The sequence below is a fragment of the Pipra filicauda genome, unplaced genomic scaffold, assembly GCF_003945595.2.
Source record: "Pipra filicauda isolate LSUMZ 115617 unplaced genomic scaffold, ASM394559v2 scaffold165_size2600900_pilon, whole genome shotgun sequence".
NCBI classification, from domain to species: Eukaryota; Metazoa; Chordata; class Aves; order Passeriformes; family Pipridae; genus Pipra; species Pipra filicauda.
In genome coordinates, this window is record NW_024104162.1 from 1,277,737 (window position 1) to 1,289,293 (window position 11,557).

At 48.0% G+C, this 11,557-nt stretch overlaps 1 long non-coding RNA gene across 3 annotated transcripts; it reads left to right on the forward strand.

Moving 5' to 3' along the window:
* Positions 1-1,545: 1,545 nt before the first annotated feature.
* Positions 1,546-7,562, forward strand: LOC120322886. Of its 3 annotated transcripts, none has more exons than XR_005562837.1 (5): positions 1,546-1,667; positions 5,476-5,662; positions 6,586-6,719; positions 6,875-7,007; positions 7,290-7,562. It is a non-coding gene; the product is annotated as an uncharacterized LOC120322886 (long non-coding RNA). The 3 variants fall into 3 exon arrangements; XR_005562839.1 differs by having other exon boundaries at positions 6,908-7,007; XR_005562838.1 differs by having other exon boundaries at positions 1,546-1,652.
* The last annotated feature ends 3,995 nt before the right edge of the window (positions 7,563-11,557 follow it).

Consider the following 11,557-nt stretch of genomic DNA (forward strand, 5'->3'; position numbering starts at 1 on the left):
AACCTCTGTTCCAGAAGCTCTTGCCAGCGACTGCGAGCGCTAATAAATAACAGTCCTCCTGTACATGCCACGTGCAGTCAAGGAGAGAGAGACACATTCACTTCTGCTGTTTAACAGCCCAGAGTAGATCCACACCAGCATCCTTACCTCCAGGGACACCATCCCTTGGGATGTCATGTGTTAAGGGCAACATCCTACTTTGCTGAGCCTCCATTTATTGATCTTTCTGTCTGCTGGTGGTCTTGAGAGTCTTGCAAGCACCAAGAGCTGTGGTTGGGTACCACCACCCCATGCACATCTCTGGTACAGACTCAGGTCCTTCTGCATGTCTTCCTTGAGTACAAGGGCATGGCAGCATTGCCATGACTTCCAGGTAACCAGCAGGAAGAAGGTCTGGGGGTAAATAGGCCTGTCCTTTTCCACCTCTCTGCCTGCCAGGACTGGTCCTGACCAACCATGACTTCTTTTGCAGAAGGAGATGTCGCTCTTATGGAAGAGTTTCATGGAGCCCTTCCACTGCATGCTCATCCTCTCCTTGCCCTCCTTGAGAACCTGGCACTGCTGAGGTCTGAGCACCACCAGAGGAGACTGCAACTTGAGTCCTGTCCCAGCCTGAGAGCCCCCCACAGCTTCTCCCCACAGACATCTCTCCCCGCCCTCAGAGCAGGGCAGATGTCCCCAGAAGGCAGCTCTCAGGACAATTTTCAGACAATCCAATATAAACGGAGTTTGAAAATCTATTTCTTCACAGTTTCTTCCTGCCCTGAAGCACCTTTTCTCTCTGTTCACACTGCTGGGGCTCAGCAAAATTGGGGGTGGTTTTCTTTTTCTCTGGAAAACAGAAAGGAAAACAAAAAAAAAAGTCAGTGTTGCCAACTCTTGCAATTTTAGTCCCACAGTATTTGATGTTTTTCTTCACCCCCTCCCCAGCTTCTTGCTCCAATGCATTATGCAAAAATCTCAGATTTCACTTTTAAAGGAGAAGAAAAAGGAACAAGCATTTCATTTGCTTCCAGATTCTAGAGAAAAGCTGAGAAACACAAGCTCAGAGCATTCTAAGGCACCTCCAAAACAAAAAAGAAAACGTGGGGAAACCAGTATTTATAAACCCTTGTGACCTGAAGGACCCAACAAATTTTTGAGCCCTTGGGCAGTTCCATGAGGGGTCAGCTAATGCCATAGACACCATCAAATCTGGCATTAGCCATATTTCATCTCCTAGTGCAACAACATGGAGATGAGGAGAGAGTGGCATTTCTCTGGGCCATGGGGGCTTGGAGTCACACACTGTTCTGCTCACCCACCCCAGCGTGGGACACGAATGGTCTGGCCATGCCCACAGCCACAGTGCTAAGAGAGGCTCAAGGACAACTTCAGGTTGCTCGATCTCTACACTTCCTGAGCTCATGCCCACCTCCTCCCACAGCCTGGCCATGGCATCTCCCCATGTCTGTGAGGTAGCTGGTGTAGGTGGTTCCATGGTGGAGTTGGTCTATGCTGCAGCTGGGCACAGGCCCCCCATCACAAATCCCACTGTGGGGGATCTCATGGGTGCCTGGTTGAGACAAAAAGGCTGAGGACTGACATTTCTAGTCAGGGCATTGGGACAGATCTACCTGCTGCGAAGGGAACATCCCCGTCCCCCGCTCACTGTAAGCCTCTACCAGGTTAGAAAAACCTTGGAGAACAAGAGCTCATGCATGGATATTTACAGTCCTTTCAGGCACACACCTAGGTTGGATGTTTTTTCCAAAGCTGCTTGCTCCCTGCCTGGCCCAGGGTTGGCAGCACCACAGTCCTGTGCCTGCTCCAGTTCTGACCAGAATGGGCTCTCCCCAGCCACTGGTGTTTGCTGGAGTTGTCCCTCACTGGAAAGGCTCTCTGTGTATCCACAGCACCTGATGTCAGGCCTGGCCAGTTGTCCCTGTTGTTAGGAGCAGAACTGAGTTTCTATGCCACACTTCGGCCACCTGGAAGAGAAGGGGCATAAATCATGGCTGGAAGGGCAGGTAGCTTGCACCTCAGTGGGATTTCGAAGTTGCTCTAAGAGATGGTCCTTGGGGTCCATCCTTACAGGAAAACAAGTGCCCCCATCATCCACGGGATCTTCTGGGTAAAACAGAAGATCTGAAGAGGTTAAAACACTGCATATAGGTACAGATATGGATAGACACTGAGTTAAACAATGCCCAGAACTATGGGGTGCACACTGAGAGCATGAGCTGCCTTCTCATGCACCACATTATGCACTGGGGGATCATTCACTGACCCTAAGGATTGTCCCTTCTGTGCTTGCTGGGTCTTTGTGCTTTTAAGAACTGTGCCAAGAGAGGCCACTTCATCCCTGTATCAGGAACCTGTTTCAGAGGGAGGAGATGCACTCGGATTAGAAGAGTAATCGGACTGCTTGGAGACTTTGCTTTTCTTCTGTCTTGTTTTGGCTTTTTTTTTTTTTAATCTAAACCACAAGTCATCCAACCTGAAATTTTGTGGCTGCTGTTTATGTATGGAAAATATTTAACAGTTCAAGTCAGAAAGCCCAACACTGAGAAATTTAAGGGCAATCCAAAACTCCTAGGGTCTTCACAATCGAACTAAAAATACCTCGAGAACAGGCTCCCTTGGACCAGATACTAATTTTGTGCAGCACTATGAAGGAATTAAAGCTGTCCTAAAGCACCAGCTGGGAACTGCCCTGACATTTTCATGTCATTTGCTCACTGGTCCTCTTGTGTAGGCCATGCAGGGGTGGGCTGGAGGCTTTCAGGGCCCTGCTGTAATCCAGCAAACCTTGGCTGGTAGAACCAGACCCAGAAGAGATTCCAGCTGGCTTAAGTTAGAGCAGCCACAGGGCTGCTCTAACTTAAACCACCTGCCAGTTCAGTCCTGGGCCAGCTCTAGGATCTGGGAGGTAGAAACGTGGACAAAAGCCAGCTTTGCCTGCTGTCTTCCTCATCTGTCCAAATAGGAGCTAGAGGTCCAAACCCCTTTTAGAGATGTCTCTAATATAAGGCTTTACAGGGACACCTTTGAGCTTCTGGTTACATTTAAAGTCCAAGAACAGGGATGCCACCATTTAGTCCCGTCTTCCTTCCTTACCTTCTTTCATCACAGTGCTCACATTCACAATATTGAAGCCTGAACATGAGGAAATGCGCAAGGACAGGTTATTTCCTGGAACAGTTGATGCTTTCTGCCCTCTTTTGACTTTTCAGGCAGCCTCTCCCCTGCAGCTTTGGTGCCTCCACTCCTGTAGGGAACCAAACGATATAGACCAGACAGAGAGGGTTTTTTCCTCTTTTAAAGAGTGGAAAATAAGAAAGTAAATAAAAACAACCAAAACTTTCTCCAAATATTTCCAGAGCTACTGATTCCAGTTTGAGCTTTGGCCATAAGATCACAACAGATTTAAACAGCCCTGATTCACCCTTATACAGAGACACACATAATCATGTGCAATGGTAGGAATTACCCTGATAATACAGCCTGAATTGTCCTGCCCCTGCCCTTCCTCCTTGCCTTTCGCCCTGCAGCTAGCAAAGATAATGAGTAACAGTGATATTAAACAGGGATTTGGAGTTTTTTTGACTTTTTTTTCCCTAGAAAGTGGATAACACACTCCAGTAGATAGAAAAATCCATCCGAGTTTATTTAACTGTAACATTTATTAAGAGCAGTGAAAAGGTCAGCACGGAGCTACCAGTGTATGGGCTAAACTCCTTTCCCCAGCCTTGAATGCGACAAGAAAGCAGATCCTTTAAGATGCAACTATCTTAAGCTCCCCTCCGATGGTTAAACTCTTAGTAATTCTAGGTTTTGGAGACAAACGTCAAAGCAGAGGGCTCTTCCCTTCATTATTCAAGTAAAGGCCCCATCAATATTATCTGTAATAAGAATCTGCTGTTGACATGGCTCACCCCGCAGTTCCTGTTCCAGGCAGTAGTCCCTGTCAATAGGATTAAAGTGGAGGAATGCCTTTGACAAGTCCACCGGCTGCTGATTCATTGCTGCCATCAGGCTGCTGGCTGGGAAAGGCAATGGGCACCATTAGCCAAGTCCTGCTGTAGCCAGCTGGGGGCAAGTGCCCCTGAGGTTTTGATTTCTTGTGCCAGAGGGGACCTCCCTAGAGCTGCACGAGGAAGTGAGGAGAGGGAAAGACTGTAAGTGGTTTGCACCTCTCGTGGCCTACCATACTGCTTTTGGCTGAGTAATGGGTGCATCAGCTGATGGGAAGTTTTGAGGTGGTTTGATGATCAGTGTTGGACCTGGTGGCACAGGGAAGCCATCCACCACGCATGGGATGGGAGGGAGTGTTCCTCAGCTTCTGCCACCATTACTTCCATGTGAGCCTGGGAGAACACATTAAACAGGGAGATGAAAGACGGATTCGCTGCCCTCGCGCTGGAGCTGCTCTCAGTGCCACGACACCTGAGTGGTGCACCCCAGTGCAGTGACGGCAGCTGACAGACCTGAGGCACGATGGCACCAGGAACCCACAGCGAGAGGCACAAACTTACTCTGACTCATCTTTCTCCCGGAGCTTGGCCCATGCTTCACCAGCCATAGGGATGCAGGGATGTGCTTGAGGGATAAGGCATAACACCATGGTCAGAACGAAACACTGCAGTAAACTGGAAGCTCTGGGCACCAAGAGGTGCAGATCGCTGGTTCACAGTTGGGCATATCCAGTCCTCAACAATACTGACTCGTGTTTTTCTTCCCCTTTGCCTCCTTCTTTACCACAGCTCTCAATACAAAGTCTCTGTCATCACCCTCTGGCTTGTGTGGCTCCAGTTCTGCAAAGCCCTTGCCTCCCCCTCCCTGCAGGCTGGTGGCCACGGGGGAGGAACCAGAGAAGAGACTCTAGAGCACACTCTAGAGCCTGCTGGGTCTGACCCTGGCTAAAAACCAGCACCCAACCACAAAAGTAAGGGAAAAAAGTCAGCTGCCAGGGAAAATCTGAGCCTCCTAACCTACCTCTCAACTCTTTGAGTGGAGTATGCAGGACACATGTGCACACACACACACACACACATTAACACCCTCATCTTTTCCAGTGACTAAGCTCCTGTCTAATTCATTCTGTTCCTGTCCCCTCAGGTGCTGAGGCCAGGTCAGGAAGCAGGCAGCCCAGAGTAAATAGATTAGCTCTTTTTTAAATAAAACCTCTATTATTATCCTAGGAAAAAAAAATAACAACCCTCATTTTCAGGAATTGTTACATTTAATTAGGCTGCAGGTTCCACTGGGCTCTACAAATGGAGCCAAGAAAGCACGAATGTCAAAATATTCTGCACACAAGATGAAAAGCCCTGAGCTGGGCAATCCAGTGAAAGGGAGCCCTGTCAGCCCGCCTGTCAACTCTGCCGCAGATTTTTCAAACCTAATTAAAATGATCTTTAATTTTTTTTCTTCTGCTTTTAAAGAAACACATTTTTCATATTTTTTTTAATTTATTTTTTTTTTCTGCTTTAGTTTTTAATCAGCCTGATTTCCTGCATTGAGCCAGCCAGGAGGGAAAGTGAAAGGGAGACTTGCACAGGCATCCAGGGCTGGAAAACAGGAGGACGGGTGGCGGTTCAGGCAGCAAAGCCTTTGCTGCAGCTCAACACGCACCCGCTGTTTACTCACATGTGAGATCAGCCCTAACAGGAAGAACAAGGTACCAAATTCTGTCCCTGCCTGTTTCCTGCCACGTTCGGGGGAATGGGACCTTTCGGGCTCTTTGTAAATAAACAGGAGCGCATCAAAGGGACACCTGACTGCTGCACCCATTTTCAACAAAACTAGAACAACTTACAGGCACTTGAATTTTTGGCTGACAGCTCAGACCAAAAGGGCCTTTACTGCCCTGGGATTAGCAGCTCTGATGCTTTGGAGCCGATAGAGGAAACCAGTTTGCAAATCCTGAAACAGGAGCTTTATAGGAAAGCTTGAGCCACCGATTAATTTTGCTCACATCTATGCCTTGCCCCCGCAGGGCCCTGCCAATCCCTCTCCCTCACTGGGTTCATTGTTTATATCTGTGAAGTTATTTGGATGGGCTGATCTCAGCAAAGTGGTCTGTAGAGTCCTGCAGCAAAACAGGAGGTTGCTGAGATGGAGGCAGCAGCACAGAGCAGAGCAAGTCATTAGGACTAATAACCAACATGATAAAACAGGCATAAATAGGGATAAAGAGATTTAAAACAAGAAACTAATGCTGAAGAGGAGGTTGGGTCAACAGCTATATAAACACACACTTCCCCTCCCACCTCCCCTGCTCTAGTGTCTCCAAGAAACATATTTGCTTACTTAAACAACCATTTTTTTCAGCCTAGTTTCCTAGAGAAACGACTCTTTTGTGATCGTGCTGTGGGTGTGTCTGTCTCTCTCCCTAATAAAACTTGTGAACTCCCTGGCCAATTTCAATCAAGTTTGCCAGAAGGGCAGAGTCCTCAAAGAAACTAACTGCTTACAAGTTTTCCCGGGGCTGGGTAGACAAGAGAACACAGCCCATGCTGAGACAAAGGATGCAGCATGCGTGCACTTGATATTAAACATCAGAGCATCCAACCTTGAGCTGCCTCATATGTTTCCCTGCAGGAAGCCATGTTTCACTGAATCGCCCCAAGTGCACTGTAGAAACGGCATAATTTGAGCTGAGAATTTAAAATTGTGATGACTGACAGCCCCTCCTTCTGAGAAATTGTGTCAGTGCAGAAAGGAGTCCCAGCCAGGTAAAATGAGGTGCCTGCAAGCACAGGGTAGCACCAGCACAGCTCTCCAGGCACCCAAGTAGCCCTTCCTGCACCAAAGCCACCTCTTGGGCACTAAGGGGATCCAAGGCCAGGAGCAGGGAAGGGGTCACCTTCTGCTCTATACAACATCTCAGCTGCAGTGTCTTTCCTGCTGCTTGGGCAAGCAGAAACAGAGGTGGGAGCAGTCCAGCTACCATGGGAGTCGGCGACTTGTAAACTGAGAGCAAGTGACCCGGGATCAGCCAGAGGGAAGGATGTTGTCACAAGGTCAGTCTCCTACATCATCAATTTTCAGCCTCAACTTGCACTTTAAAAGCAGGTTGGGAAAGGCCTGCTGCAAATGCCTCTCTCCCATGCAAGGGCACGGGATGCTCTTGGTTGGGGTGGGAGCACGAAGTGACCTGGGAACTGCCATGCTCCAACAGAGCTCAGGTGCTGATGGGGAAGAGGGCTTGAAAAGCACAGTGGGGTAAACTAAGAGTCCCAACCAGGGCTGCTCAGTGCCAGCACAAGCAAGTGTCCTGATTAAGAGGGTCTCTCTTTCTTCAGGTTGGTTTTACAACGGTCTAGTGCAGCCAGATTTAGGATGCACTAAATGAAGGAAAAAAGCCAAAGGTGTTACCAAAGGTTTGGATGTGGCCATGAGCTCCTGTTCTCCAAGACAAAGGAGATGACAGAAGAGAAACAAAAAGGATGTTTCAAATGGGGAGGATCTGGATTTTAACAGTCTTACCTCTGCTCCCACAATCTATTTCACTGTGATGCCCTGGCACTTCTTTCCTCTCATCAACCCCTTACTATCTCACTAGAAACACCCTCTCATCTGCTGAAAAAAATAAAGCATCTCCTGGAGCAACAAAACCCCTCAGCCAGAGCTAAAGGAAGCCTGTCAGGTTTTACCCTATGATTGCTCAGGGAAAATTCACCCATGTGACCTCCATGTCCCACAGAAGAGATGAAATCAAGACTTGCGCAAGGCCCTGCAGGGAAGGTGGGTTTGCCCTCCCAGTGACCAAGCCGGGATCTTGAGTGCCTGGGAATCATGTCCGTAGGGGAATAGATGAAGCTGGCATTTTTGGGACCCTGTGACTGGCTGTCCAGCTAGTAATTTAGCAAAGGGTGAGCAGATAATTTCCTGTTGGACTGGTCTGTTGGAAGGGCCTTTCCCCTCCGGGGAGCTGGTGGCTACGCAGCCAAGCCTGAAGACACACTGGAGCAAAGCGTGCTCCCTCCTTTTATAGCGGGGCTGGTTTCCCTGCGTTGCCGTCATCCCTGGGGTGAGCAGAGCCATAAGACATTTGAGGCTCTCCCCTGCAGAGGGTAAAAAGTCAAAAGGGTATTAAGCTGTCAGATTGGGGCAATTTATGTGTATAAACAGAGCCCTGTTTTGCTGATTTACACCCTGATAGCACATGGCCCACAGGTAACGAATGCAGCACATCCCCACATCTGCCAGTGGAAGCAGTTTGGATTGACTGACCCATAAAACTGCAAGGCCTGAAGTTATCTGGCTTCACATCTACATGTACACACGCAAACAGCCACAGCCAGCAAGTGCTCATGGAGTAACACGATATAAGCAATAAACGCTTTCCCCCAGCAAAAGTTAGGGGAGAGATTAGATAAGGCAGCTAAAACAAACTTTAACCACCACAGTGGGAGCTCGGCTGGCCTGTCCTTTTACTTGGCTTAATAAGCCACAGTGTAGGGAGCCCTCACCCCACAGTGCCCATTTCCCAAAGGGTGCAGGTGGCCCAAATTAGCCCAGCACATCATGCCCACTCCCTGTGAAAGCACCCTTATCCCCATCATTACTAGAGAGCTGTGCCTCCCTCCCAAGCTCAGAATCCAGTTAAATCTTGCCTCCCACTGAGGAAGGGCCCCAAAACACTTTTTTTCCTTTGGGAATGCTCCTTTCGGGAGCCAGAGAGGTGGCTGGCCTCTGTGGGCATAGGGGAGATAGAAAAAGCTCTGGTGCGATTGCTCCCCTCCCGGGTGGTGCAATACAGCTCCCTCCATTGCATAACCAAACCCCACTCCCTCCCACCTTTCCACGGAAAATCACATTGCAACCGACCTAGAAACTCTATCTACCCCCTTCAATGACACCAAGAAAGCAGAATGCCCCCTGACCACTGACACCTGAGGATGGGACTGACGGACACACAGATGGGTGCCTGCTCCCAACATATACCACAGGGCAGCGTTTGCTTCCCATCATTGCAATTCGTGCCTTCACGTCGTCATGCCGCTGCAGGGACGTGAGCAGCCGCTGCATTCCCATTCTGCCCAGCAGACTTCAGTGTCAATTGCATGCTTTGGGCAAAAATAACAATTGGAAAAAATAATTGCATTTATCATGTTGGCGACTCAGCCAGCTACATAAGAATGTTACATAGCAAAACCACAGAATTCAGCCTGTTTCCACACAGGCAGCAGAACAATGACTGGCAGGAGTCCCCTGACATCAGATGCTCATCTTTAACTCAAGCAATTCTTCCACCAACATCTCCAATCCGACAACCTGGGATGCCACAGCAGTCCAGCCTGCAGGTGACCCTGAAGCTGATGGAGATACCACCAGCCAGAGGACAACTTCCAACAACAACTAAGCAGGCAAGAATACCACAACAGACTTATTCAACTATTTTGTCTCTGGAGGCTTGGAAAGATATAGGATTAAACTTCTCCAGTGATGCCATGATTCACAGGAAATTAAACTTCCCGTGCTTGAGGCAGCAGTGATGGGTGACAGATTATGGAAGAGGCAAATGATGGCTCTTCCAGTGTCACCACAGACTCCACAGATAGGTGAATTGCAGCTGTGTCTCTTAATGTAACTTTCCATCCTGCACAGCACTGCATGCTATTTCAGTTTAGACTTCCCTTCTCTGCTTAGCCTGCTAACTCTGCTTCTGTGTAACCTGGTCACTGTGTTTGCACTACTTTCTTGCACAACTCATCTCATTAGAACGTGCTTCTAACTTGCTTTGCTAATTTGAAGAGGGATTTAAGACAATGCAATTCCCATCTCAAAGACTCCAAGTACAAAAACCAACTGAGAACCCAATGTTTTGAAAGGCTCCATCTCTTCTAACCAAAGGCTGCCACAAAAATCCTGCCTACTCTTTTGGACTGTAGCTACTGAGCAGCCACTCCGAAAGTCATATTTTTTCCAGGGTAGATTGGATCCAAGTAGGAACTAGCTCACCAAAACCAGAGTCTGCCCAAGTAGCAATCAAATCCTGTTCCTCAGCTGGGTGCATGGTCACTTCATCCAACAAAAGAGACAAGATGGGGCAGGAATCAGAAGAGCAATGCTGCCCCTTTTGGATGCAGTGCCCAGCTAGATGGATTAGCCAAAACATGAATTTGTTCCCCAAAGCCTTGTAAGCAAATGTAAGTTAAAATAGGACCCTCTCAGATTCAGTGTTCAATGTGTTCTGACTCCATGGTGTGTAAATTATGTCAGTTGTAGACTCCCTTGGACCTCATTGTGTTGGCATAAAACATCCAACTGAATTTGCCTGGGGTATTCTTCTGCTCACAGGATATAAACAGTTGGCAGTGACTGATTTGCCACTTGTCAATGCATTCTCTTAGCCTGATCCTGCAAAACTAAAATGCATTAGCCTAAGCTACCTTCAAGCTGCAGTAAAGCCATCCCTGGCAATAGCCTGTTCCTTGAACTTGAAAAAACTTGAACTGCTTTAGCTCTTGTTTAACAAATAACTGCAATACACAGGAATGCCAGTGCAACCACACTTAAATCAGTCCTAAATGTCAATTCATGCCGTAAATACAGGTTTTGATGGACATCCTTGTCCTCCAGGTCTTCCTGTGCTAGCTGATGGCATGACCCCAAGATTCTCATTGCCACTTCCCCAGAGAGGTTGCCACCCTACAATCCCACCGATGGATATAAATTTATGAAGCTGAGATGAACAATAACCAGTTGGCTGGAAAAGCTGTGGGCAAGGCAACATTTCAGCTAGTGCAGCTACTTACATAATGAACACCTATCTAAAGCCTTGCAGTTGCAACCAGCACCACTTACAGCAGTTTTAAATTAATTCTGAGATGTTCATCCAGGAAGTTGTACTACATTAGTTTAAAAATACTTCGGGGGGTGGTGGTGGTGTTCACCTTTGTGTAGAGACTAGGATAAAAAGTGTCTAAGAACTCTCAGGTGAAGTTCTACCTCCCCCAAGCCATTGGCACTTTTGATACCAACTTCAACATAAGCAGGGCCTCAACTTTTACTTACGTGCAGGTGTCAGTCACCAATCTGGCTATGCCAGTGTAGCAGTGCTGGTTTAATCCTGCTGAGATACTGGTACCCTGTATGCAGGTATGCCATGGGTTACCGAGCTGGGCCAAAGATCTCAAACAACACAAATTAACTCCTAATGAGGCTGACTTCTTGAAGCCTTTTTTCCATCTGGCTGCCTTCACACTCAGCTTCCAGGTGCTGCACAGGGGTCTGTCAGAAAAAAACCCAAACAAACTACTTCACTCCCCACATCTGCAAACTGGAGCCAACTCTGCCCTCAACTTTGCTCTGGTGGCTCAACACACGGGGTCAGCTCAGGGCTTTGCCACTCTTTCAAAACTTTCCTGGTCCTTCTGAACCCTCTCTAACATTTTGATGCTTTTACTCATACAGCAGCACTGCCATTAGAGGCAAATAAATTAGAGACCCTTTTACGTTTTTCTGTCTCCAAGTGTCCTCCCGCTCAGCTGCAGCCCAGCACTGGGACCATCCATTCAGCTGATTTTGGCCAGTAAAGAAGCTTTCCCAAAAGCTTCCTCCTTCC